Here is a 24,892-nt window from a genome sequence, read left to right on the forward strand (position 1 = left end):
CTATCTACTCCTCAATTTCTCTGACTTATATGTCTCCGTGTAACCTCAGTTTTATCTCTCCTTAGCTTATTTCATAAATCCTTCTCTTCTAGTCACCTGTCTAATACTATCTCAATATACCATCTAATAGAGGATGCCCATTAATAGCAGTAGTAAACTCTAAACTGCAGTAAATTATATGACTGGAATTTTTATCTAGGCTTTTTTTCTCATAAAATGTGTGGTTTATTGTGTCCCTCCTGAACAGGCTTTGTCAAAAATGAACAGCATATAAATATTTGATTTATTACATTGCTATCCGCAGCACCAAAATTGAAATGCCATACCGAAAACACCATTTGTCATCAGGGTGGTAAATGTTCAACCAGTCTGCTTGAATTCTTCATGGGCATAACTAGAACTAGGATTTATATGACCAAAAGAAGAAAAAAAAACTACACACAATTATAGTGGTTAGTATTTCGCCTGGGTGAATACATTTCCATTCTCATTACTAAGAGATAAATGTGAAAGGGACAAAGAAAAGAGTTTAAATCTACTTATAATCTCCAAACATCATTTTGAGCAATAATATCAACTTGTCACTCAGAAAAATGTAACAGAGCTGACCATAAATATCACCATTTGACAGAACGTTTCATATCTCCTCTCTTCTCTTGTCTATCCTCTATGAATTTATGTATAACGTACCCTGTCATACCTAATTGATTACTGTGAAGGGCTTGCTAGGGATCTTCTACCTGAACTCTGTGTTTTAGTGGTGGAGGAATGTATAGAAGAAGGATGGATATCATCACTCGGTACTGTACTTGGGTGAGAGAATAGGCTGTCCACAAGCCATCAAATAGCCAATGAGTAAAAAATAATTTATTCATTTAACAGTTATTGAGCACTTACTATAGACTAGTTAGCTTACTGAGGTTAAATCTGGCTTTAGAACACCTGCATTTTAGATTTTCCTTTAGATAGTCCTTCTCAGATTTCTTTGCTGGTTTCTCCTCTTCTCCTTGAACTCAAGGTTGGTGCCAAGTGCTCAGTCTTTGGCTTTCTTTTCTTATCGGTCTATACTCTCTCTTTTCAGGATCGTACCACGCAGTGTCATGGCTGAGAACTATTTGCATTCTATCGACTGCCAAATTTGTATCTTCAATCCTTGACCACTTTCCTAAATTCTGGATTCATATATCCAACTATCTACTCAAGTATCTCCATTTAGAGTCTATAAGACGCCATGAATCAATATGTCCAAAACTGAACTCCTGGCTTCCCCAAACCCTCTTTACCTCTAGCTTTTTCATTCCATTTGAAGACACCTGTACCTTTTTAGTTACTCAGGCCAAAATGTTTGGAACATTCTTTGATTCTTCTTCTCATAGCTCTGTATCCAATCTGTTAGGAAACACTGTTGGCTTTACTTCCAAAATATATCCAGAGTCAGACTTCTCACCACCATTCACACCTGAGCCACAAGAGAATTATCCTGTTAGAACATAGATCAGATCAAGTTATTCAGTTCTGAGTGCTACAGAAGATTCCCATTTTACTCAATGTATGAACCAAAGTCCTGATGGCCCATGAGGTTCCACATGATCCAACTCCCACTTGTCTTTATCACTTCATTCCTTTTCACTTTTCTCTTTCTCACATTTCTCCAGTCACGTTAGCTTCCCTGCTTTTCCTAAAATATGCCAGGAACACTCCTGCCTCAAGACATTTGCACTAGCTCTTCTTTCTGCCTGGAATGATCGATCAATCACAAAATATCCACATAGAAAACTCACTCACTTCTTTTAGTCCTTGCTTACACGTCATCACCTGAATGAGTCCACCCTATTTAACAACTCTATTAAATATTTATCACACTTGTCTTTTCTATTTTTTATGGTATATATAAACATCTAACACAATTCGTTTGTATGTTTGTATTGTCTATTACAGTTTTTTTGTTTTTTTTTTTCTGTCTGAAATGTACCCCCTGTGAGGGTAGGGACTTTAACCTTTTTTTTTTTTTCTTTTTTACACGATATATACTGGGCATATAAAACAATCTCTTGTACATACCAGATTTTTTCTAGTCTGAAATGCACATTTTAAAACTTTTAAAATATCTTAGTAAACAGGATACATTTTACTATTGATAGCAAATCATAGATCAATTAAACAGATTTTTCTTTCTTAGTTGTGCATAAAATAGTATAGTATAATGTACCATTGACAGCATGCTAGTTTTAATGAAATACAAAGGGAGGCAGTTAATGAATATTTGTTGAATGAAAGAGTAAATGACTGAGAAAGAACAAAACACAGTTTTTCCTTTAAGGAATTTACAGATTAGTTGAGTAGAAGACTTGTAAAGGGATATTTATAATAGCACAATGCACAAGCTTATATAAAAGTAGTATCTGCTCACCCCAACCTCCCACTCCATCCCTTTCCCAACCTCCTCCCCCTTGGCAACCACAAGTCTGTTCTCTATGCAGTTGTAAGGTTAGCAGATGTAACCTATTATATATAGAATGGATAAACAACAAGGTCCTATTGTATAGCACAGGGAACTATATTCAATATCCTATAATAAACCATAATGAAAAAGAATATAAAAAAAGAATGTGTGTGTGTGTATATATACATATATACACATACATATATATCTGAATCTCTTTGTGGTATAGCAGAAATTAACACAACATTGTAAAACAACTATATTTCAATTTAAAAATAAAAGTAATATCTGAATACAGAAAAGAAATTTACGTTTAATTTTATTGCTGAGGAGTAGAAGGGGATGGTCAAAGAAAGTTGTTGCCAGTATCACCAGGAAGGTAAGAAGTTTTGTTAACACTAGGGTAGAAAATTGTTGGTCAGAGAGACAAGAACATAGTATGGAAAGTGCCCTATGGTGAAAATTGGGTAGAACCATCTACAGTCTATAATTATTGTTATAGGAGTTTTCCTGAGCTTTCTTTTTGAACACTGTTTTAAGGTTACTATAGTAAGCCTTTGCACTAATTGTGCTTATATATATGAAATTTGAGTTTATGTAGATTTACATGTATGTGCTTTTTTCTTGATTGTGAGAGTTTTATTCTAATATCTGGGAAATGTAATTTCACTCCTTTTGGGAATAATTAGAAAAGAAGTCATAAAAATCTGTGCCCTTGTATTTCTACAGGATGTTGATGATGTCTGGAAACGTGGTTAGTATGTTTGGATTTTTTACAAACTGAGGAGGTCCTTGATAATATTATGTATATTTTCCTAAGTTTCCTGACTTCAAAAATGCCCTCTAGAGATATTTTCAAAGAAAGTTTTAAAAAGTTAAAGCAAGGATGTTACAAGGTAAACCCAGGTCACAGAATTGCAATCTCAAGTTTATTGTGAGAGAGAAAGGGAGAGACAAGGTAAAATGGACAACTGGGATCTTCCTTGGCATAAAACTGACCATAAACAGTTTACCTTGTTATGGTGTATGGGTGGGGGCTCTTTAGTGTTTGTTTGTTTGATTGCTTTGTTTGTTTGCTTTTGGTGGGGTGAGAAGTGAATTTGACAAACATCTTCTCTGTAGGTAAAATTAACTACCTAAATTATCAAGTTAAATATCAAGCAAAATACCAAATTATTTGGTGCTTTGGGACCATAAGATGGGAACATTTGAATGATGATCTATAAATAGTATCAGAAATATATTGAGAATTTGGAGAAAAGAACCAAACACACAACAAATACACATTAATAGTTTTTGGTTTAGCATGTCATCTATAGCAAAAAGAATTTATAAGCATCACATAAAAATGAGGAAGGGAAACATTAGAAATATTTAAGGTGCAGGGATGAATATTTATGGTGTAGCATCTATAAACTCTATTTCACCTTATTTAGCTCTAATTAATTCATACAATAATGTGAACAAAGAAATATGTATAATTTAAAAAAATCTTTTCTAAGAGGAGGATGAAATTTCATAAAATAAAATAATTATTCTGGGAAGCCTAGATACTTAACAATATTGAGGCTTGATTGACTAATTTGTTCATTTCTTTCATTAAAACTTATGGCACACTTCCTGTATTGTAACCACAGGACCATGTGCTGAGTTACCTATGAAGAATACCTTCTAGTGAGAGCCTCTAGCAGACGATACTCTACTTAAATAGGAACCGTTTTATTTTTGCTACTGTTTACCACTTGAGCCCTACCATCTAGCACAGTATTTGATGCCTTACATTTATCCTTGATTTCTCTCCTTCTTTCACACCCCGCATCCAACTCATCAGCCCCTCTTATCACCATTCGCTCCACACCCAACTGCTTCCTGCCATCACCTGCTCCAATGTTATTTCATTTTTAACCAGAGTATCAAAATGACCTCTTAATGGTTTTCCTGCTTCCTCTCTTACACACACCCCCCCCAAATGTCTATAAGACTGTTCTCCATACAGCAGTCAGTATGATCATTTAAAATTTAAATCTAATTGTATAATTAGAAGTGTCAGGACTAAGTCAGGAATTCAGGGCTCCTATATTCTTTCATCTTTCCATGAAACTAAGGAGCTTCATTTACAATTTGAATTAACGTTATGTACCAGCTGTGATGCAATCACATTTATTATTTAAATATGTAGTTGTATGAAAGAAAAATTACTTTCCTTCATATTATTAAGTATGAAGTACATAGTCTGGGTACTAGCATGCTGTACTAGCTACTCTTAAAACACAAAAAAAAAGATGCATGGGCTGAGTCCAACCTCTCATTTTTCTAGTACTATCTGTACAAATCAACAGATCTCCTAACCCACCTAAACAGGGCAACTAATATAAATGTTCACTACCCCAAAGTTTCTATTTCTCCATCTTTACCTTCTTGAGTTTATATTGTATTCATTCTTTTCATTTCTCAAGCCATTACTTTGTTTAATAAGTTAGAATGGCATCATTGTACATCAGGTAGCCTAATCCTGAATCCTGAATCGTTAATCTGGAATTAGTTTCTTATCTCAACCAACCTCATTTTATCCAGCTTCTCATCAACCCCAGTTTTAGATCTCAATATCACTCTTACAAATGTTACACTTATTGTCACATTCTTCTTCTACACTCCAGCATACCTGAAGAAGTGCTTTAAATCAGTATCTGTTTGAAGTGAGTGTGCTTGGAATTTTTAGCACCATGTTAGCAAGAGGTTCTTTGCTTACTAGAGAAATCTGGAAGTACAAAGCTTAGATTCATTTATACCTCCAAAAATACCGTACAGATAATATTAAGTTCTTAGGAGATTAAATTAGAGAAAATAAATTACTCTTTATTCTTATTTGATAGTAAGCAATGGCATTTATGACAGGTATGAAACTATTTTACATTAACTCAACAAGTACTTATTAATCTCCTATTATACGGAATACCATAGTAAATATATTGGACAAAATCCTTATGCTCATAGAACTTAAAGTTTAGTTAATATTGAGGAACAATTTAAAAATAAGTAAGATGTAAGATATTCAGTAGGCAATAAGTGTTTGGGGAGGATTAGAGAAGGAAAGTGTGATGGAGAGTTTTGGGGGCAGTGTTCATGTATAAATCAGGGAATGTCCCACTGAGAAGATGACAGCAAGTAAAGGCTTAGGGAGGAAAGTGAGTCATGGAACTATCCTTGGGAAAGCATTCCAATCAGAGGGAAGCACCCATGCAAAGACTGAAAATAATATTGGGCACGTCATATTTCATCAGTCATAAATTTGACTATACCCAATTTCCTGATTTAAAGTTTAAAACCGTTGGTCCCAGAAGTATGTTTAGACAATTTCATACAGCAGTAACTGTTATAAGCTGAACTGTGTGCTCCCAGAATTCATATGTTGAAGTCCTACCCTCAGTACCTCAGAATGTGACCATTTGGAGATAAGGTCTTTCATGAGGTAATTAATATTAAATGAGGTTATGAGAGTGGGCCCTAATTTAATATGACCAGTGTCATTATAAGAAGAGGAGAGTAGGACACAGACATACACAGAGGGAGGGCCACATGAGGACAGAGGGAGAACACAGACATCTATAGCCAAGGAGAGTGGCCTTAGAAGAAACAAGCCTACAGATACCTTGATCTCTGACTTCTAGTCTCTAGAAGTGTGAGAAAATAAATTTTTGTTATTTAAGTCACCCAGCCTATGGTACTTTCTCATGGCAACCCTAAAAAAATTGATACAGTCATATTTTAACTATCCTGTTACCCTAATTAAGAAATTTGAAAACCAAAGATGCATCTTTAGAAGATACTCTTGTAGGATATCAAGTTGTTACGCTTTCCTGAAAATTTATTAGTGCTATGGCTTAGACATGGGGGATCCAAATACCATAGGAAGTACAAGTCATTACACAGTTATCTTTTATTATATTTTCTGTTCTGAATATGTTAGTCTGGATTAATAAGAATAAGAGTTATTTTGAAATCTTATCAGAGCAGACCTCCATTATACAAAGCACAGCTGTGGAAATATTAATTATCCTACAGTATTGGATTGTATTACAAAATCAAGCCAGTCAGGAAATCGAGGTATTGGAAATGTACTTCAGTCAAATCTTGTAAGAGAGTCTAAATAGTTTTAAAAGCCTTTCTTATAAAGGCATACTTGGCAGACTCCCTGTGCAGTGATGAATATGCTTACATCTTTTGGAGGACGTGACAGCCAGCAGGGGCTTTGGAGAACCTGAAATTTGTGAAGAGGTAATTCTTATTTTCTTTTTTTTTTACAAACCTTATAACCCACGGAGTAAACAATGTACAGATAATCTGCCTGTTCTCCAGGCTTCTTTTGATTAACTTCACGAGAGAGCAAAGATTTATGTGCGGAAGTTGTTTCTGCATTGACCTCTTGTGCGCTCCTTTCAGAATATGAAAAATGACATCATCTGATTCCAGAAGGGGGTGACAGGACAGTGCACCATTATAGGGGTGCATTTGCAGATTCCTGCTGCTTGCTTTTCCAGGAGGTTTTACACTGGGCAGAAATAAATCTATTCTTGCTTTCACTTATCTTTGTCATTAATATGTTGTGCAGAAAGAAAATTCCAATAAATCTCTGTTAATTCCAGTTTGCACCAAGAGTTTTCAAGAAGCTAGAGGTGAACCCAGTTGAGTTCAGCATTGCATCTTCACCTGCAGTAATTCTTCAGTCTAAAATAACCTAGAAGAAAATGAGCAGGAGAAAGCTTTGAGAGTCTGAATTAGTAGAACTCATCCTTGGTACCCATTCTTTTTATTGTTAGTGTGCCTAAAAATTACTATGATAATAGTAGCTGTCATTTATTGAGGTTTGCTTTTAATCCTACCCATTAATTTACATTTATTATCTCATTGAATGTTCAAAATACTTCTCTGAATTGACTTACAATACTCTTACTACAGACATAAAGAAATTGATGTGCAGAAAAGCTAAATAATTTGTCCAATGTCACACAGCTAAAGAGATGATGAAAAATTCAAACCCAGTTTGACTCCAAAGTTTGTTTGTTTAGCCCCTAAAATATACTACTTAAACAGCTTATATGAAATGGATGCTTGGTGCATTTAAGTATCTTTCTCTTCTTTAGAAATGAAAGGCAGAACTGACACATCTCCCAGCCTGGTTTTGAAGGAATAGTTACATGTCAGTAAGGTTTGAAAGGATGACTTTGTGTCCTGATATACATGCTTGATATTTTCCTTCCCACCTCCCTGTACCTCTCTTTACCCTTCTCCACCCATGCCATGCCCCAGGAATTGATCTACATGGATTACATTAATGGGTTCTCTCCCTCAAACTTCCAGTGGGTTTAGACACTGCGGAGCTCAGGCAATAGATTGGAAGAGGAGAATGAGGTGGGAATCATTATTACTTTTACTCCCTCCCTGTGGTACAGCCAGGATTCAGTTGAGTCCCTTGACTAAAGAGTTCAACTCCTTGAGACAGTCTTTCCACAAAGACTTCTCAGCCTCTGAATGGTGGTAATTCTTTCCCTCCATTGGGTAGGAATGGTGTCCTATACTCACTAGCCATAGGGGATTGTTCTATCCCTCATGGTCTTCCTATACTGCCCCTAATCTTGTATGTTATTCCTTTACAAAACTCTCCTTGAATTATCATAATTTGTATATACTGAATGGTTACCTTGATTAATACAATTTAAAATATTGTGTGGACTAATATAGAATACTGTGCTTCTTACTTTTTTATAACCAGTCACTGCATTAAGCATGCTTTCTTATAGTCCCCAGACATTTCCTTAATCTCTCCTCAAATCTCTCCTTGCTGTCTACCTTTGACATACTAAGTATCAGGTCAGGGTCCAAATGGATCTAACCACTAAAGCGTGATATAGGGGATAAACAAAACAAACAAAACCCTATAATGGACTACAATTGTGACTCCTGTCCTCTATATAAAAAATAAAATATATCCCTACTGTACAAAATTCATTAGTGATGATTCATTAAAATAGGCATGAGTAGTTTTTCTTTATTATACTTAATTTCTTAATATATTTAGTTTCTTAAAATTTCTTGTTTTGGAAAAAATATATATAAGATACATATTATTTCTTTGCTAGGAAATTAGTTAGAATTCTTCTAGAACACTGAAACATTGATCAACTGTGAATTATAATAATAATCATTATCATGTTCAAGCAATATTGATGAGGCCTCAGGGTGTGTGCATAATAAAAAAGTTTACATATTGCAATCCATAAGATACATTTCCCTACCTAATGAAGGACACTACTAAATAGAAGAGGAGGTAAAGCTTAGCAGTTTCAGACACTAATCACAGAATAATCTACTGCTTTTATAATAGAAACTAGTTTGACTCTTGAACTTGCAGCATTTTCTCCAATAGCAATAGAATTGGGGCCTTGGCCCCAGCCCTGGGAGAACACAGTTTTCTGTTATTCTCTTTAGCTCCAACAAAAATGATCTTCACGCAGTGATTTTTTTTTTTTTTTCTTGTTGAAACATTTTATGACCCGCTTACATTGCTTCACCTTTGTACTATTCCATGAGAATAATAATGGGGAAAATAAGCTTGAAGTAGTCTTTTATTTTTTCCCTCTTTTAGTCTGTTAATAAATGATTTGAGAGAAAGTAAGAATTGCTTAGACAACTCTAATGGTTGCAATCATTTCAGAATAGATTGTTGGCTATTGATTAAATTGGAATGCTACACATGAACACATTTGTGATCTGATTTCAAATAGCAGTGTTCTAATTTGGTTTTGGTAGACTATAAGTGACTTAAGGTAGTTGTTTACTTAGAAATAAAAGCTAAGTCTTTATCAAGGTTCTTTTTGTTCATTTTTGTTTTACGTGTTTACATACAGAAAACAACAAAACACAGTAGTTTTCTATACAAGAGTGATAGTACCTGCTCAGAGCAATATGACTTATACTCATTTTGGTGACACTTGTCGTGTTTGATAACATCAAATAGTTTCTTAATTCCTAGAAGAAGGAAAGGTGCCAAATTATCAGGGTGGTTTTGCCGGCCAAATGGCAGTGATGAATAACTCATAGCTATACTGTGTCATTTTTCCTTAACTACTGTTATTCTAAGTAAATGTCTGTGTAATACTTTTCTCAAAAATTTAACCTATTAGCTACTAATCTAAAGAACAATCAAAAAATGTCATCTCATACAAAAAAAAAGAAGAAAAATTACAAGTTTAGTAATATCACACCTAATCAAATCTCAGGACCACATAAGAAATACATTATGGCATTCTCCATTTAACATGTAGGAAGAAAGTTGATGTATGATATTAAGAGAAATGTATTTTAATTTAAAATATTATTAAAATTGTAGTTATATTTTAGCTGTGCTTTAATTTAGCTCTATTACTTAAAATCTTTATCTAAATAGTGATAATATTTAAGGACAAATGAAAGATGCATGATGTTTGCTTTGAATTATAAACTCTTAAATAAACTAGAGTAAAATTAATAAATAACTGTTATAATTTGAGGTAATTCTACCAACATAAAGAGGAAAAGAATAATATGACAAAGGGGTGGAATGTCTGATTACTTAGCTCCGTCCTTTAAATTCTAACCTCCCATACGATGACAATCAGGGAAGACTCATATCATAGTCAATAGGACTACTTTGTCTTATTGAGAGATTACAAAATGGTTACTTTGATGAGTTTCATATGAAAAAGGAAAGAAAGACATTGGACTGGGAATAAGAGATCTGGCTCTTCTATTACATGGTTGTATAATCTTGAGAAATCATTCTGCCTCTGTGGACTTTCTGTATCCAGCAGTACTGAGTAATGATTAAGATTACTTATTCCTGGAACCGATTTGCTGAAGTGAAAATTGCAGTCCACCATTTATGTGTGTTATTGGGCAAGATTCCTAATGTCTCTGTTTCCTCACTTTCACAATGTAGACCATAGTATCAGCTCATAGGTTTGTTGTGAAGATTAAGCGAATAAATACATTTAAACCATTTAGAATAGTGCCCAGTCCATTTTAAATTCTTAATAAATGCGGGCTTTAACATGCTATGGTGCTGTCATCAATTAATTGAATTTTTAAATTTAATTTTGATTGACATATTGCATTTATTCAAGATCTGAATATAAAATGAAAACAGTGGCATTTTAGATTCAGCCCACTCGTTCATGTGAAATTCTATATTGATAAGTGCTTTGCCAAAATGTAAATGTAAGGAAGGCAATGGGCCATCTATTGTATAACACATTTGGCTCAATTCAGATGAAGGCAGTCTTATCTGGTATCCATTTGCAAGACTGGCCCAAGCAGCAGAAATTTGGTAAGGAGTTGAAAGAAGGAGGTTCTTATGGTACTCAAAGCAAAAAGAAAAAGGTTACTTATTGTGTTATTGATATCTGTTTTTCTCTCAGCTTTGGGGATTGGCTCTGAAATCTCTAAAAGGATTTCATATAAAAACAGTTTTAGAGATGGTTTATGAGAGATCTGGGACATGTGTGGCAGATGGTAATGTGCAAGCTACAGTTGGGGTTGTGTAATATTGTCCTTATCACAATAAGGGATTCTTTAAGGCTCCAGAAACATAACAGAGGCTTTTTTCAAAAAATTTAATTGTAGTAAAATATACATAACATAAAATTAACCATATTAACCATTTTTAAGAATACAGTTTAGAGGTGTGAAGTACATTCACGCTGTTGTGCAAACAATCTCCAGAGTTATTTTCATCTTGCAAAACTGAAACTCTAAAGCCACTAAACAACTCCTCATTCACTTCTCTCACCAGGCCCTGGCAACCACCATTCTATATTCAGTCTCTATGAATTTGATAACACTGGGTATCTCATACAAGTGGAATCATACAGTATTTGCCTTTTTGTGACTGGCTTATTTCAATTAGCATAATATCCTCAGAGTTCATCCATCTGTTGTATATGTCAGAATTTCCTTCCTCTTTAAGGTTGAGTAACATCCCATTGTATGTATATATACCACATTTTGTTTATCGATTAATCTATTGATGGACACTTGGATTGCTTTCACTTTTTGACTATTGTGTATAATGCTGCTCTAAACAAGGGTGGTCAAATATCTCTTAGAGACTCTGCCTTCAATTCCTTTGAGTATATACTTAGAAGTGAATTTTTTGGATATATAGTAATTCTATATTTAGTTTTTTTAGAAAGCTCCATAATGATTTTCATAGTGTCTGCATTGCATTTTACATTCCTGCCAACAGTGCACAAGAGTTCCAATGTCTCCACATCCTTGCTAACACTTGTCATGTATTTATTTTTTATAGTAACCATCCCACTGAGTATGAGCATAACAGGGACTTAAAAGTTCTTTATTTTCCTCTGGATTAAAAACTCCTCAAGGCAAGTGTAAGTGTCTTGTTTACTGCTATATCCCCTGTGCTTCATGCCGTGTCCAGAACTCAATACAGATTCAATAAACGTGTGTGAAATATAAATATATAAGGAACACAGCATAGTTTGGGCACCTCGCGTGTTCTGCAACTCTACTATATGCCAGAGAGCAGCATCTCAGGCAAGGTGATTTCCCAACATGCTCAGGAAACAGATCAGAGGTGACCTTCCTCTCTGGAGAGATTTGAGGGCAGCAAATATCAACAAGACAGCTGTTGAGGAGAAATATAGATAGATAGAAATTTCTGTAGGAATACAGGTATTAAATGAGCACCTTTGAGATACTCCATAGGGCTTTCTGGAATTATTAAAGAATATGTTAGACTTAGGAAAGTAAAAATGGAGGACAGCAGGGATGCTGACGTTTTACAACTAGGATAAATCAATAGAATTCAGACATTACAATTTAAGTGACTACAATTGGATTTTAATTCCAAACAGCTATACTGAGCCCAAGATGGGCTAAATTTTCTCAACTTATGAGTTAGTATTTCTGACTAACCTGCTTATTAAGTCTTCACATTATAAACAAATTGATAGTGATCCTATTTCAGGCATTAGTAACAGTAATTGTTAGTAAAGAATTGATCATGGACAACAGCAGTTAGCTTTAGCTCATGGATGTCAAAATATGCTTGATCTAACAATGACTTCCATTGGATGATACTTCTTTCTGTAGAAAAGATTTGCGTAAAACATAGATGATTATAGATGCTAGGTAACAGTTGAGAGGTCATGGAACAATGTACATAAGTCATATGATTACCTACTTCGCTGTGGCATATGGTCCTTGTATCACTGTATGAAACAGCTCAAACTTAGAGCTAATTGAATTAAAAAACACAGGAAGAATTTGCTAATTTGCAGTAGAAGTAGGGTCAATAATAGAAGATCCAGAGAAAGCTGAAATTACAAAGTGAGTGGAGACTAAGTTTCTACAAGAAAACAAGCCAGTAGACGAGAGACAATAATTAGATGCATTTGGAGATTGAGAGGCAAATGGAGGAGAGGTATCCCCTGGTTTCAGAGAAAGGAGAGAGCAGCCTGAATCTAGAGTTGTCTCACTTTGTTTATAGGTTTTCTGTTCCAGTTCAGTCTACAGGCATTATTAAAATCATCCCACTTTTTCTTGAAATAACTTGAGCTACCATCCTTCGAAATCACTCTAAGAATTATATCCAGTGGTTAAAGCTGATCCCAAAGCTGCTTTTATGTGCTGAGAGCAGTTTCATTCTCCACTACACTTTAGTTTGTAAATTGGTTAAACATAGTAGAGGCTCAGACAGTAAAGTTTTGCACATCATGTTATTTACTCTCTTATATTGTAAGTCACCTGCTTTTGCTATGGAAGTTTAATACCAGAGTTAAGTACAACTGCCATTTACGGCGTGCATTTTATTCAGTAGGTATGGAACTAGGTACCTCAAAATAACTCTGTGACATAGGTAGTAATATCCTATTTTATATTGATACATGAAGAAATGAAAGCCCAGAATGTTTAGGGATTGTTTCAGAGGTCACACTCAGGTCTTCTAAACTCCAAAAACAAGGCTCTTGAAACATTAGAATGAGAGAGGATGATACCCTCTTCTATGTTGAAAAGCCCAAATCTTGTCAAAGAAAAATTCTATGTTTGGTCCTCAGACATCCATAATGTGTAAAGTGCTAAAGTGTAAAGAAATTTAAAGTGCAGAAATACACTTTAATGTATGACATACGTAAGTCATACTACATTAATACTACACAGGAGCTATCTGTGGCCATGACACTCCTCTCCTACCAGATGCTTCCTGGGTTTCCTCCAGTGCTTCTTGTAGTCAGTGGTTCTGACTTCTGAGTCACAGCTGTACCCCTGACCTTATATTTCACGAGGCACCACTGTATCCTAATCATAAATATATTGGAAGCCCTACTAAGCTGTCTGCACTTTACAGATTCACCAGGTGAACCAACATTCTCCATTCCCTTTGAAAAACCTACCAACCTCTCATTGTAATCATGGTTGAGTGCTCACTGCTAGTAGGCCCCTGTCTAGGACCCTACCTACTTCTGATCCTGCTGTTTGAGTTCAGTGCTTAACTAGAGTCAGCCTTGTTTTTTCCCTACTGTGCCAATCGATTGTCTCTAAGTTGAATCATTAAATTCAAATACCTATTACATAAGCCAATGGAATATGAATGCAAAAATAAGAACAATTTCTGTTGTCATGAAATCTAAATTGAATACTGCGGAAAGACTCAAGAAGGAAAGAAAAATATTTTTTAAAATGCTGTGGAATTGGATGTGAGCAAGTCAACTCTAAAAGACTGGGATACAAATCTTTTTTAAAAAAACATTCTACCCATACTTTTGCTGTATTTTTGATACAGTTTGAGAAATTCTAAGCTCATGTTAAATTGGGGCCATGGTTTATTTAAAATAGGTGATTCTAAACTCCAATAAAATATATACCCCAAAAAAGCTTTGGCCCTATATCAGAAGTTCAGCAAACAAATATATACTTTCAAATTTAAGTCAAAATAAAATATTTAAATTAGGAATGTGTCACTTTTTTGGTCCACAACTTAAAGTGGATATTAATTAGTCTACCAATTCCCAAGCTCTCTGGATTTGGATAATAGCACTTTTATTCTCTTCCTATTGCTTAAAGTCGAAATAGAATTTGTTATTAGATTCCCCCCTTTACCCCCCAAAACAGACTTTTACTATGCAATTTCTATGGATTATTTGGCATTTTAGCATGGTGAGGGAAGCCAAGGTGAGGCAGAAAACATTATACTGGGAGGAGGAGCATTCAGAGGCAGAGGCAGCTAAGACTCAATAATAAGATGTAGAAGTCACCTAGGTGAGAGCTTCCCTGGTGGCGTAGTGGTTGAGAGTCTGCCTTCCGATGCAGGGGACTCGGGTACGTGCCCCGGTCTGGGAAGATCCCACGTGCAGCGCAGCGGCTGGGCCCGTGAGCCATGGCTGCTGAGCCTGCGCGTCTGGAGCCGCGTACTATAAAAATTAAATTCAGGACTTGCTTACTTATTATCACTTTTACACTTTCAATCTGAAAACTTCTTCACTATTTTTTTTGCCACCCTACTCCAAAGACTGTGCCAGCCTAACAGCTATAAATCTTTTTGTTCCATTTTCTGCAATAGTTTCCAGGCTATAAAAAGTCTACCACACTGCTTATGGGTCTAATTTATGGACTCAATAAATATGCCCCATCACTTGATTGACAACACTGAATTCATTAATTTCTAGCAGAAATTTTAGACAAAAGGGTCAGCTCAGGATTCCTATTCTTGGATGAAGGCACAGTGATGCCCCTATGCATGCTTTGCTCCGGGTCCACTAGCGGTGATCTCATCATGTCACTTGGTGTCCAGTAGAAAAGAGATTGATATGATTTTTATAATTATTATAGATACCCAAGCCTCATTGTGGAAGAAAAAAAAAGTATTAGAATTTTAAAGTTATTTTAGCTCTGCATTCTCTGTCTGTTGGGTCCTCAAAAACATCTTGGGTTTGACTGGCTCAAAAATATATTTAGATCTGATTGATCAAAATAAAACGAGCTGGTTTCTGTTTTTAGTTTTTAATATCCAGTGTGCCTGATGTGGGATTTTTATAAGAGGTTCAAACAGAGAGAAGCAAATATCTATTTTAACTAATAAAATATCCATTAAAAAAGTTAAAGAGGTTCATTATAGCTCTGATCTGCTCATTCCATTAAAGAAATTATTAAAGATTGCTTCAGGATGTGGCCAAAGTAATGAAGTGCTCAGAGTAATATCTTACAAACGTCATTCTTACAACTAATGGCTTCTGAGTAGCCATTTTAAATATTAAACCTTTTAAACATCTTTTCTGAATATTTATGATTTGGGGAAAGAGACTCTACTTATTTAGTATGTATCCCCTTGTACATTTGTATGAATGTATGTTTATACATGTGGTTTATGTGTACAGGGCACTTAAACTATAATCTGGCGATTCAGGTTGATTCTAATTCCATCAATGTACACTTGGATTTGGGACAAATAGATGTCACTAAAATGTGCCCAGCTTCACACTTCTGGCAGCCTTCTTTTATATATTTAATTTAGTTCTTTCCAAATCTCACCAAAAAAAGCCCATTTGAAAATTTCACTTTGAAATCTACCTCAAATCCTTTTCTTGAACACTGAAATAACTGATCTACTAATCTTATGTGGTGTGGGTTTTGTGTTACCCTTATTCTACCCCCCTTTTATGTCCTCATAGTAGTATACAAACACTTGGAACTTTTAAGCTGAATAATGTGTGTTGTGTGTGTGTGTGTGTGTGTCTGTGTGTGTGTGTGTGTGTGTGTGTGTGTGTGTGGTATGTGAGGAGAAGGAGCAACTGTGCTTGTTGGTGTGGTGTAACAATACTCTTTCCTCTTCTTCAAATCAGTGTGGGCATCAATCTGCTCAGATAATAGAACATGTCAGTGTCTTGAATTTACTTGACATTGCACTAGCTAACTCATGCTTCACATTTTTCTCAAAAAAAGTGAAACAGAAAATATGCTTTAATAAAAAGAGCATATATATGGTTTTCTGGTTTAAAATGTAAGAATTTTTTCTTTTGGTTTGCTCTTTTAATTTCACAATTTCTCCATTTTCTTAATAAGTGGGATATTTCTCAGAAGGGCTGAGTCTGAATTTTGTGCTAAAGAATGAAGAGATTAACCATGTAAAGGGATAAGAAAGAATATACATGACTGTATGGTTTCATAGGGATAAGATCAAAATCTCCTAAATTTTAGTGAAACCAACTAGTCATGGTCTCACTAGCTGCTGTGGAGTCCTGGGGATGAGGTTGTATTTATCTACTTAGGACTGATAATAGCTCCATCAACACTGTTGGCAGTATCGAGGGCTGCTGAGAGTTCAACAACGTTAGGGACCAAAATGTATGCATTAGATTTGACTATAAGGTGATCACTAGAGTTATGCAGTCAAGTGGTATGAATGCTGTTCTATTATCTGCTCTATTATCTGAGCCCTGTGTCAGGGTGTCAGAGGAGTAAGGAACAGATCCTTGCTATTCAAACAGTGGTTTATGGACCAATGGCCTCAGCCCTACCAAGGAGCTTGTTAGAAATGTAGAATCTCAGGCACCTCCTCACAACTACTGCATCAGAATATGCATTTTAACAAGACATCCAGGTGATTGCCAAGCATGTTAAAGTATGAGAAGCTCTGGTTATAGACACCAGTTTTGAGAAGGTTGCCTATGAAAGAAGGGACAAAAAAATAAGACAGCAGGTAGAGGAAGAGATATAATTCATGAATTTTGTTATTATTATTATTGTTATTATTAACAGACTGAGCACATGGAAAATGATAATATGCAACGTTTAAAATGCATATTACATATAATATCAAATCAAACAGTAACAAAATAGATGTTATTTTCAAAGTATAGATTTGGAAAATGAGTCTCAGAGAGGTTAAGATAATTTTTTAGTTATAAAATAAGATGTTAACCATTTTTCAAATGTGGGTCTGTCTGTCTGCAGATGCTCATGCCCATTATTATAATTAAGGTTGACTCTTAAAGAGAAGAAACATACTGAATTAAGCAAAGGAAGAAAGCTATGATGGTTGAGACTGTTAGTTTTGGTATTATCATTTATCTTAATTTTTTTTTTTTTTTTTTTTTTTTTTTTTGCGGTACGCGGGCCTCTCACTGTTGTGGCCTCTCCCGTTTCGGAGCACAGGCTCCGGACGCGCAGGCTCAGCGGCCATGGCTCACGGGCCCAGCCGCTCCGCGGCAGGTGGGATCTTCCCAGACCGGGGCATGAACCCGCGTCCCCTGCATCGGCAGGCGGACTCGCAACCACTACGCCACCAGGGAAGCCCCTTGGTATTATCATTGATGGTACCAAATGGTATAGGAATTGCTTAATTTATTCACTTCCCAATTATTTTATCTAGCAAAGCAAGTGAATTTGGCTAATAAAACAATCAATGGACATTTTTAGAAGATATTTTGTGATATGGCAGGTTCATGACAGGTATAATCGCTACTAGAGTTGCTACTCTTTTGGGAAGCTAAATATTGTGAAAAACTTGAATAAAATATAATCTCATGTAAACATAGTCTCCTAGCTGATAGTCTATCGATGTTGTGGTGTCCATCCCAGATAGTCTTCACAGAGTTGATACACTCCATCCTTGAGCTGCACGGCTAACTCCTTTCCAGGAATTGTCCTTAGCTAAAGGAATTTTTTTTTTTTTGCCCTATCCTTGGGCAGCTCAACTCCAATGACTATAGAGGTATAAGGACTTAGCCCTCTTGTTTCAATTTGGTCTAACTGGAGAGACTCTGAGCTCCAGAATGCCATGTGGGATCAACTGAGGCCTCCGCTGCACCTGCATTATAGTTCAGGTCAATGGTGTGCTGGGGCCAGCTGCAAATGGCTGCTAAGAGGGAATTTTGTGCATCATTCCCAATTCCCCATTTAGTGAGTTTATGCCAGTAGTTTGAAAGAATTAAATACATCACGGAAATCAGCAAATCCTGCAAATCAAGGATTTTTTTTTCCTGGAGAACTTGTTAAACTGTTACCTGCACACCACAGTTTCAAATACTACTTCAACTCAAACCTACATTCCTTACTTCTTTAAATTTGTCATGCATTCCTCAATAAACCCCCTGCATGCACACCTTTCCTAACATCTGTTTGGAGGGAACCTACCTAAAACAATGGCATTTTTGCAAAAGTCAGGTATTTTCAACACTTTACAGAAGGGTTTGGCAAACAATGGCCAAAGGGCCTGGTCTTGTAAATAAATTTTATTGGAGTGCGGTCACTCATTCATATATTTATCATCAATGACTACTTTCATGACAGAATGCCAGAGTTATATATGTCTCACAAAACCAAAAATATTTACTGTCTGGCCCTTTACAGAAAATGTTTGCTGACCTTTGAACTACTGGATAACTTTTATGTCTCTCTAAGACAATTTAAGCTTAAAGGTGTCCAAAACTAATCTCACTATACTTCCTCTCCTCCATTTTCTATAATATTCCTGTCCCTGTGTATTTCTTCTTTGTTTTCAGTGTCATAAACCATCCAGTTTCTGAAGAAACACTTCAGTTCATGTTTGTCTCTCCATCCTTACTGTACTAACATTCAGAATTGTGTATATTGTTTGGTGCCACCTTTTATCTGCCCCCTTTATAAGCCATTTCTGCCATGTCAGTTTTCTCTCTATGTTCTTCTGAGAATGATTTTTCTAAAACATAAATTTTATTATACAAGTTTTAGGCTTAAAACCCTCATTCAGTCACCATTGATCAAATAAATTGCAAGCCCCTTAACTTCGTATATGTGCTCTTTTTTTTTTTAACATCTTTATTGGAGTATAATTGCTTTACAGTGGTGTGTTAGTTTCTGTTTTATAACAAAGTGAATCAGCTATACATACACATCTATCCCCATATCCCCCCCCTCTTGCGTCTCCCTCCCACCCTCCTTATCCCACCCCTCTAGGTGGTCACAAAGCACCGAGCTGATCTCCCTGTGCTATACTTCCCACTAGCTATCTATTTTACATTTGGTAGTGTATATATGTCCGTGCCACTCTCGCACTTCGTCCCAGCTTACCCTTACCCCTCCCTGTGTCCTCAGGTCCATTCTCTATGTCCATCCTCTATATTCTCTATGTCTGCGTCTTTATTCCTGTCCTGCCTCTAGGTTCTTCAGCACCTTTTTTTTTTTTTCTTAAATTCCATATATATGTGTTAGCATACGGTATTTGTTTTTCTCTTTCTGACTTACTTCACTCTGTATGACAGACTCTAGGTCCATCCACCTCACTACAAATAACTCAATTTCATTTCTTTATATGGCTGAGTAATATTCCATTGTATATATGTTCCACATCTTCTTTACCAATTCATCTGTCGATGGACACTTGGGTTGCTTCCATATCCTGGCTATTGTAAATAGAGCTGCAATGAACATACTGGTACATGACTGGTTTTTTTGAATTACGGTTTTCTCAGGGTATATGCCCAGTACTGGGATTGCTGGGTCGTATGGTAGTTCTATTTTTAGTTTTTTAAGGAACCTCCGTACTGTTCTCCATAGTGGTGGTATCAATTTATATTCCCAACAACAGTGCAAGACGGCTCCCTTTCTCTACACCCTCTCCAGCATTTATTGTTTGTAGATTTTTTGATGATGGCCATTCTGACTGGTGTGAGATGATATCTCATTGTAGTTTTGATTTGCATTTCTCTAATGATTAGTGATGTTGAGCATCCTTTCATGTGTTTGTTGGCAATCTGTATATCTTCTTTGAAGAAATGTCTATTAAGGTCTTCTGCCCATTTTTGGATTGGGTTGTTTGTTTTTTTGATATTGAGCTGCATGAGCTGCTGGTAAATTTTGGAGATTAATTCTTTGTCAGTTGCTTTATTTGCAAATATTTTCTCCCATTCTGAGGGTTGTCTTTTCAGCTTGTTTACGGTTTCCTTTACTGTGCAAAAGCTTTGAAGTTTCATTAGGTCCCATTTGTTTATTTTTGTTTTTATTTCCCTTTCTCTAGGAGGTGGGTCAAAAAGGAACTTGCTGTGATTTATGTCATAGAGTGTTCTGCCTATGTTTTCCTCTAAGAGTTTTATAGTGTCTGACCTTACATTTAGTTCTTTAATCTATTTTGAGTTTATTTTTGTGTATGGTGTAGGGGAGTCTTCTAACTTCATTCTTTTACATGTAGCTGTCCAGTTTTCCCAGCACCACTCGTTGAAGAGGCTGTCTTTTCTCCATTGCATATTCTTGCCTCCCTAAGAGGGTAAGTTCCCTCTATGCCTGCTTTCTGGAGGGTTTTTATCATAAATGGGTGTTGAATTTTTTCAAAAGCTTTTTCTGCATCTATTGAGATGATCATATGGTTTTTCTCATTCAATCTGTTAATACGGTTTATTACATTGATTGATTTGCATATATTGAGGAATCCTTGTATTCCTGGGATAAACCCAATTTGACCATGGTGTATGATCCTTTTAATGTGCTGTTGGATTCTATTTGCTAGTATTTTGTTGAGGATTTTGGTATCTATGTTCATCAGTGATATTGGCCTATAGTTTTCTTTCTTCGTGGCATCTTTGTCTGATTTTGATATCAGGGTGATGGTGGCCTCGTAGAATGCGAGTGTTCCTCCCTCTGCTATATTTTGGAAGAGTTTGAGAAGGAGAGGTGTTAGCTCTTCTCTAAATGTTTGATAGAATTTGCCTGTGAAGCCATCTGGTCCTGGGGTTTTGTTTGTTGGAAGATTTTTAACACAGTCTCAATTTCAATGCTTGTGATTGGTCTGTTTATATTTTCTATTTCTTCCAGGTTCAATTTCAGAAGGTTGTGCTTTTCTGAAAATTTATCCATTTCTTCCAGGTTGTCCATTTTATTGGCATAGAGTTGCTTGTAGTAATCTCTCATGATCCTTTGTATTTCTGCAGTGTCAGTTGTTACTTCTCCTTTTTCACTTCTAATTCTATTGATTTGAGTCTTCTCCCTTTTTTTCTTGGTGAGTCTGGCTAATGGTTTATCAATTTTGTTTATCTTCTCAAAGAACCAGCTTTTAGTTTTATTGATCTTTGCTATTGTTTCCTTCATTTCTTTTTCATTTATTTCTGATCAGATCTATATGATTTTTTTCCTTCTGCTAATTTTGGGTTACTTTGTTTTTCTTTCTCTAATTGCTTTAGGTGTAAGGTTAGGTTGTTTATTTGAGATGTTTCTTGTTTCTTGAGGTAGGATTGTATTGCTATAAACTTTCCTCTTAGAACTGCTTCTGCTGCATCCCATAGATTTTGGGTCGTCGTGTTTTCATTGTCATATGTTTCTAGGTATTTTTTGATTTCCTCTTTGATTTCTTCAGTGATCTCTTGGTTATTAAGTAGTGTATTGTTTAGCCTCCATGTGTTTGTATTTTTTACAGATTTTTTTCCTGTAATTGATACCTAGTCTCATAGCGTTGTTGTTGGAAAAGGTACTGGATGCGATTTCAATTTTCTTAAATTTACCAAGGCTTGATTTGTAAACCAAGGTATGATCTATCCTGAATAATGTTCCATGAGCACTTGAGAAGAAAGTATATTCTGTTGTTTTCGGTGGAATGTCCTATAAATATCAATTAAGTCCATCTTGATTAATATATCATTTAAAGCTTGTGTTTCCTTATTTATTTTCATTTTGGATGATCTGTGCATTGCTGAAAGTGGGGTGTTAAAGTCCCCTACTATGATTGTGTTACTGTCAATTTCCCCTTTTATGGCTGTTAGCATTTGCCTTATGTATTGAGGTGCTCCTATGTTGGGTGCATAAATATTTACAATTGTTATATCTTCTTCTTGGATTGATCCCTTGATCATTATGTAGTGTCCTTCTTTGTCTCTTGTAATAGTCTTTATTTTAACGTCTATTTTGTCTGATATGAGAATTGCTACTCCAGCTTTCTTTTGATGTCCTTTTGCATGGAATATCTTTTTCCATCCCCTTACTTTCAGTCTGTATGTGTCCCTAGGTCTGAAGTGGGTCTCTTGTAGACAGGATATATATGGGTCTTTTTTTTGTATCCAGTTTGCCAGTCTATGTCTTTTGGTTGGAGCATTTAATCCATTTACATTTAAGGTAATTATCGATATGTATGTTCCTATTACCATTTTCTTAATTGTTTCAGGTTTCTTATTGTAGATCTTTTCCTTCTCTTGTGTTTCCTGCCTAGGGAAGTTCCTGTAGCATTTGTTGTAAAACTGGTTTGGTGGTGCTGAATTCTGTTAGCTTTTGCTTTTCTGTAAAGGTTTTAGTTTCTCCATCGAATCTGAATGAGATCCTTACTGGGTAGAGTAATCTTGGTTGTAGCTTTTTCCCTTTCATCACTTTAAATAGGTCCTGCCACTCCCTTCTGGCCTGAGGAGCTTCTGCTGAAAAATCAGCTGTTAACCTTATGGGGATTCCCTTGTATGTTATTTTTTGCTTTTCCCTTGCTGCTTTTAATATTTATTTATTTTTTTAATTTTTGTAAGTTTGATTAATATGTGTCTTGGTGTGTTTCTCCTTGGATTTATCCTGTATGCGACTCTCTGTGCTTCCTGGACTTCATTGACTATTTCCTTTCCTGTATTAGGGAAAGTTTTGAATTATAATCTATTCAAATATTTTCTCAGTTCTTTCTTTTTCTCTTCTTCTTCTGGGACTCCTATAATTCGAATGTTGGTGTGTTTAATGTTGTCCCAGAGGTTTCTAAGACTGTCGTCAATTCTTGTCATTCTTTTTTCTTTATTCTGCTCTGCAGTAGTCATTTCCACTATTTTATCTTCCAGGTCACTTATCCGTTCTTCTGCCACAGTTATTCTGCTATTGATTCCTTGTAGAGAATTTTTATTTCATTTATTGAGTTGTTCATCATTGTTTGTTTGCTCTTTAGTTCTTCTAGGTCCTTGTTTAACGTTTCTTGTATTTTCTCCATGCTACTTCCACGATTTTGGATCATCTTTCCTGGAATTACTCTGAATTCTTTTTCCGGTAGACTGCCTATTTCCTCTTCATTTGTTAGGTCTGGTGGGTTTTTACCTTGCTCCTTCATCTGCTGTGTGTTCCTCTGTCTTCTCATTTTGCTTAACTTACTGTGTTTGTGGTCTCCTTTTCTCAGGTTGCAGGTTCGTAGTTCCCGTTGTTTTTGGTGTCTGTCCCCAGTGGCTAAGGTTGGTTCAGTGGGTTATTTAGGCTTCTTGGTGGAGGGGACTAGTGCCTGTGTTCTGGTGGATGAGGCTGGATCTTTTCTTTCTAGTGGGCAGGACCACATCTGGTGGTGTGTTTTGGGGTGTCTGTCACCTTATTATGATTTTAGGCAGCCTCTCTGCTAATGGGTGGGGTTGTGTCCCTGTCTTGCTAGTTGCATAGGGTGTTCAGCACTGTAGCTTGCTTGTCATTCAGTAGAGCTGGTGTTAGCCTTGAGATGGAGATCTCTTGGTGAGCTTTCACCGTTTGATATCATGGGGAACTGGGAGATCTCTTGTACCAATGTCCTGAACTCGGCTCTCCCACCTCAGAGGCACAGGCCTGACACCTGGCCGGAGCACGAAGACCTTGTCAGCCACACAGCTCAGAAGAAAAAGGGGGAAAAAAAGGAAGAATAAAATAAAATAGTTACTAAAATAAAAAATGAAAAAAAATAAATTTAAATAAAAATTTAAAAGTAATAAAATAAAGAAAAAAAGAAAGAAGAGAGCAACCCAACCAGAAAATAAATCCACCAATGATAACAAGCGCTAGAATCTATACTTTAAAAAAAACACTGACAGACAGGACTCTAGGACAAATTGTAAAAGCAAAGCTGTACGGACAAAATCACACAAAGAAGCATACACACATACACTCACAAAAAGAGAAAAGGGAAAATAATATATATATATATATCTAAATATTAAAAAAGGAGGAAGAGAGCAACCAAATTAATAAACGAATCTACCAATGATAATAAACTCTAAATACTAAACTAAGATAAACATAAAACCAGAAACAAATTAGATGCAGAAAGCAAACCCCAAGTTGCTCCCAAAATCCACTGCCTCAATTTTGGGATGATTCATTGTCTATTCAGTTATTCCACCGATGCAGGGTATATCAAGTTGATTGTGGAGACTTAATCCGCTGCTCCTGAGTCTCCTGGGAGAAATTTCCCTTTCTCTTCTTTGTTCACACAGCTCCTGGGGTTCAGCTTTGGATTTGACCCCGTCTCTGCATGTAGGTCACCTGAGGGCATCTGTTCTTCGCTCAGACAGGACAGGGTTAAAGTAGCAGCGGATTAGGGAGCTCTGGCTCACTCACACTGGGAAGCGGGAGGAGTACGCAATGCGGGGCGAGCCTGCGGCGATAGAGGTCAGCATGATGTTGCAACAGCCTGAGGCGCGCCGTGCGTTCTCCCGGGGAAGTTGTCCCTGGATCACA

This window comes from Aethalodelphis obliquidens, unplaced genomic scaffold, assembly GCF_003676395.1.
Source record: "Aethalodelphis obliquidens isolate GAN/ISIS:26980383/991018 unplaced genomic scaffold, ASM367639v1 scaffold67, whole genome shotgun sequence".
NCBI lineage: Eukaryota > Metazoa > Chordata > Mammalia > Artiodactyla > Delphinidae > Aethalodelphis > Aethalodelphis obliquidens.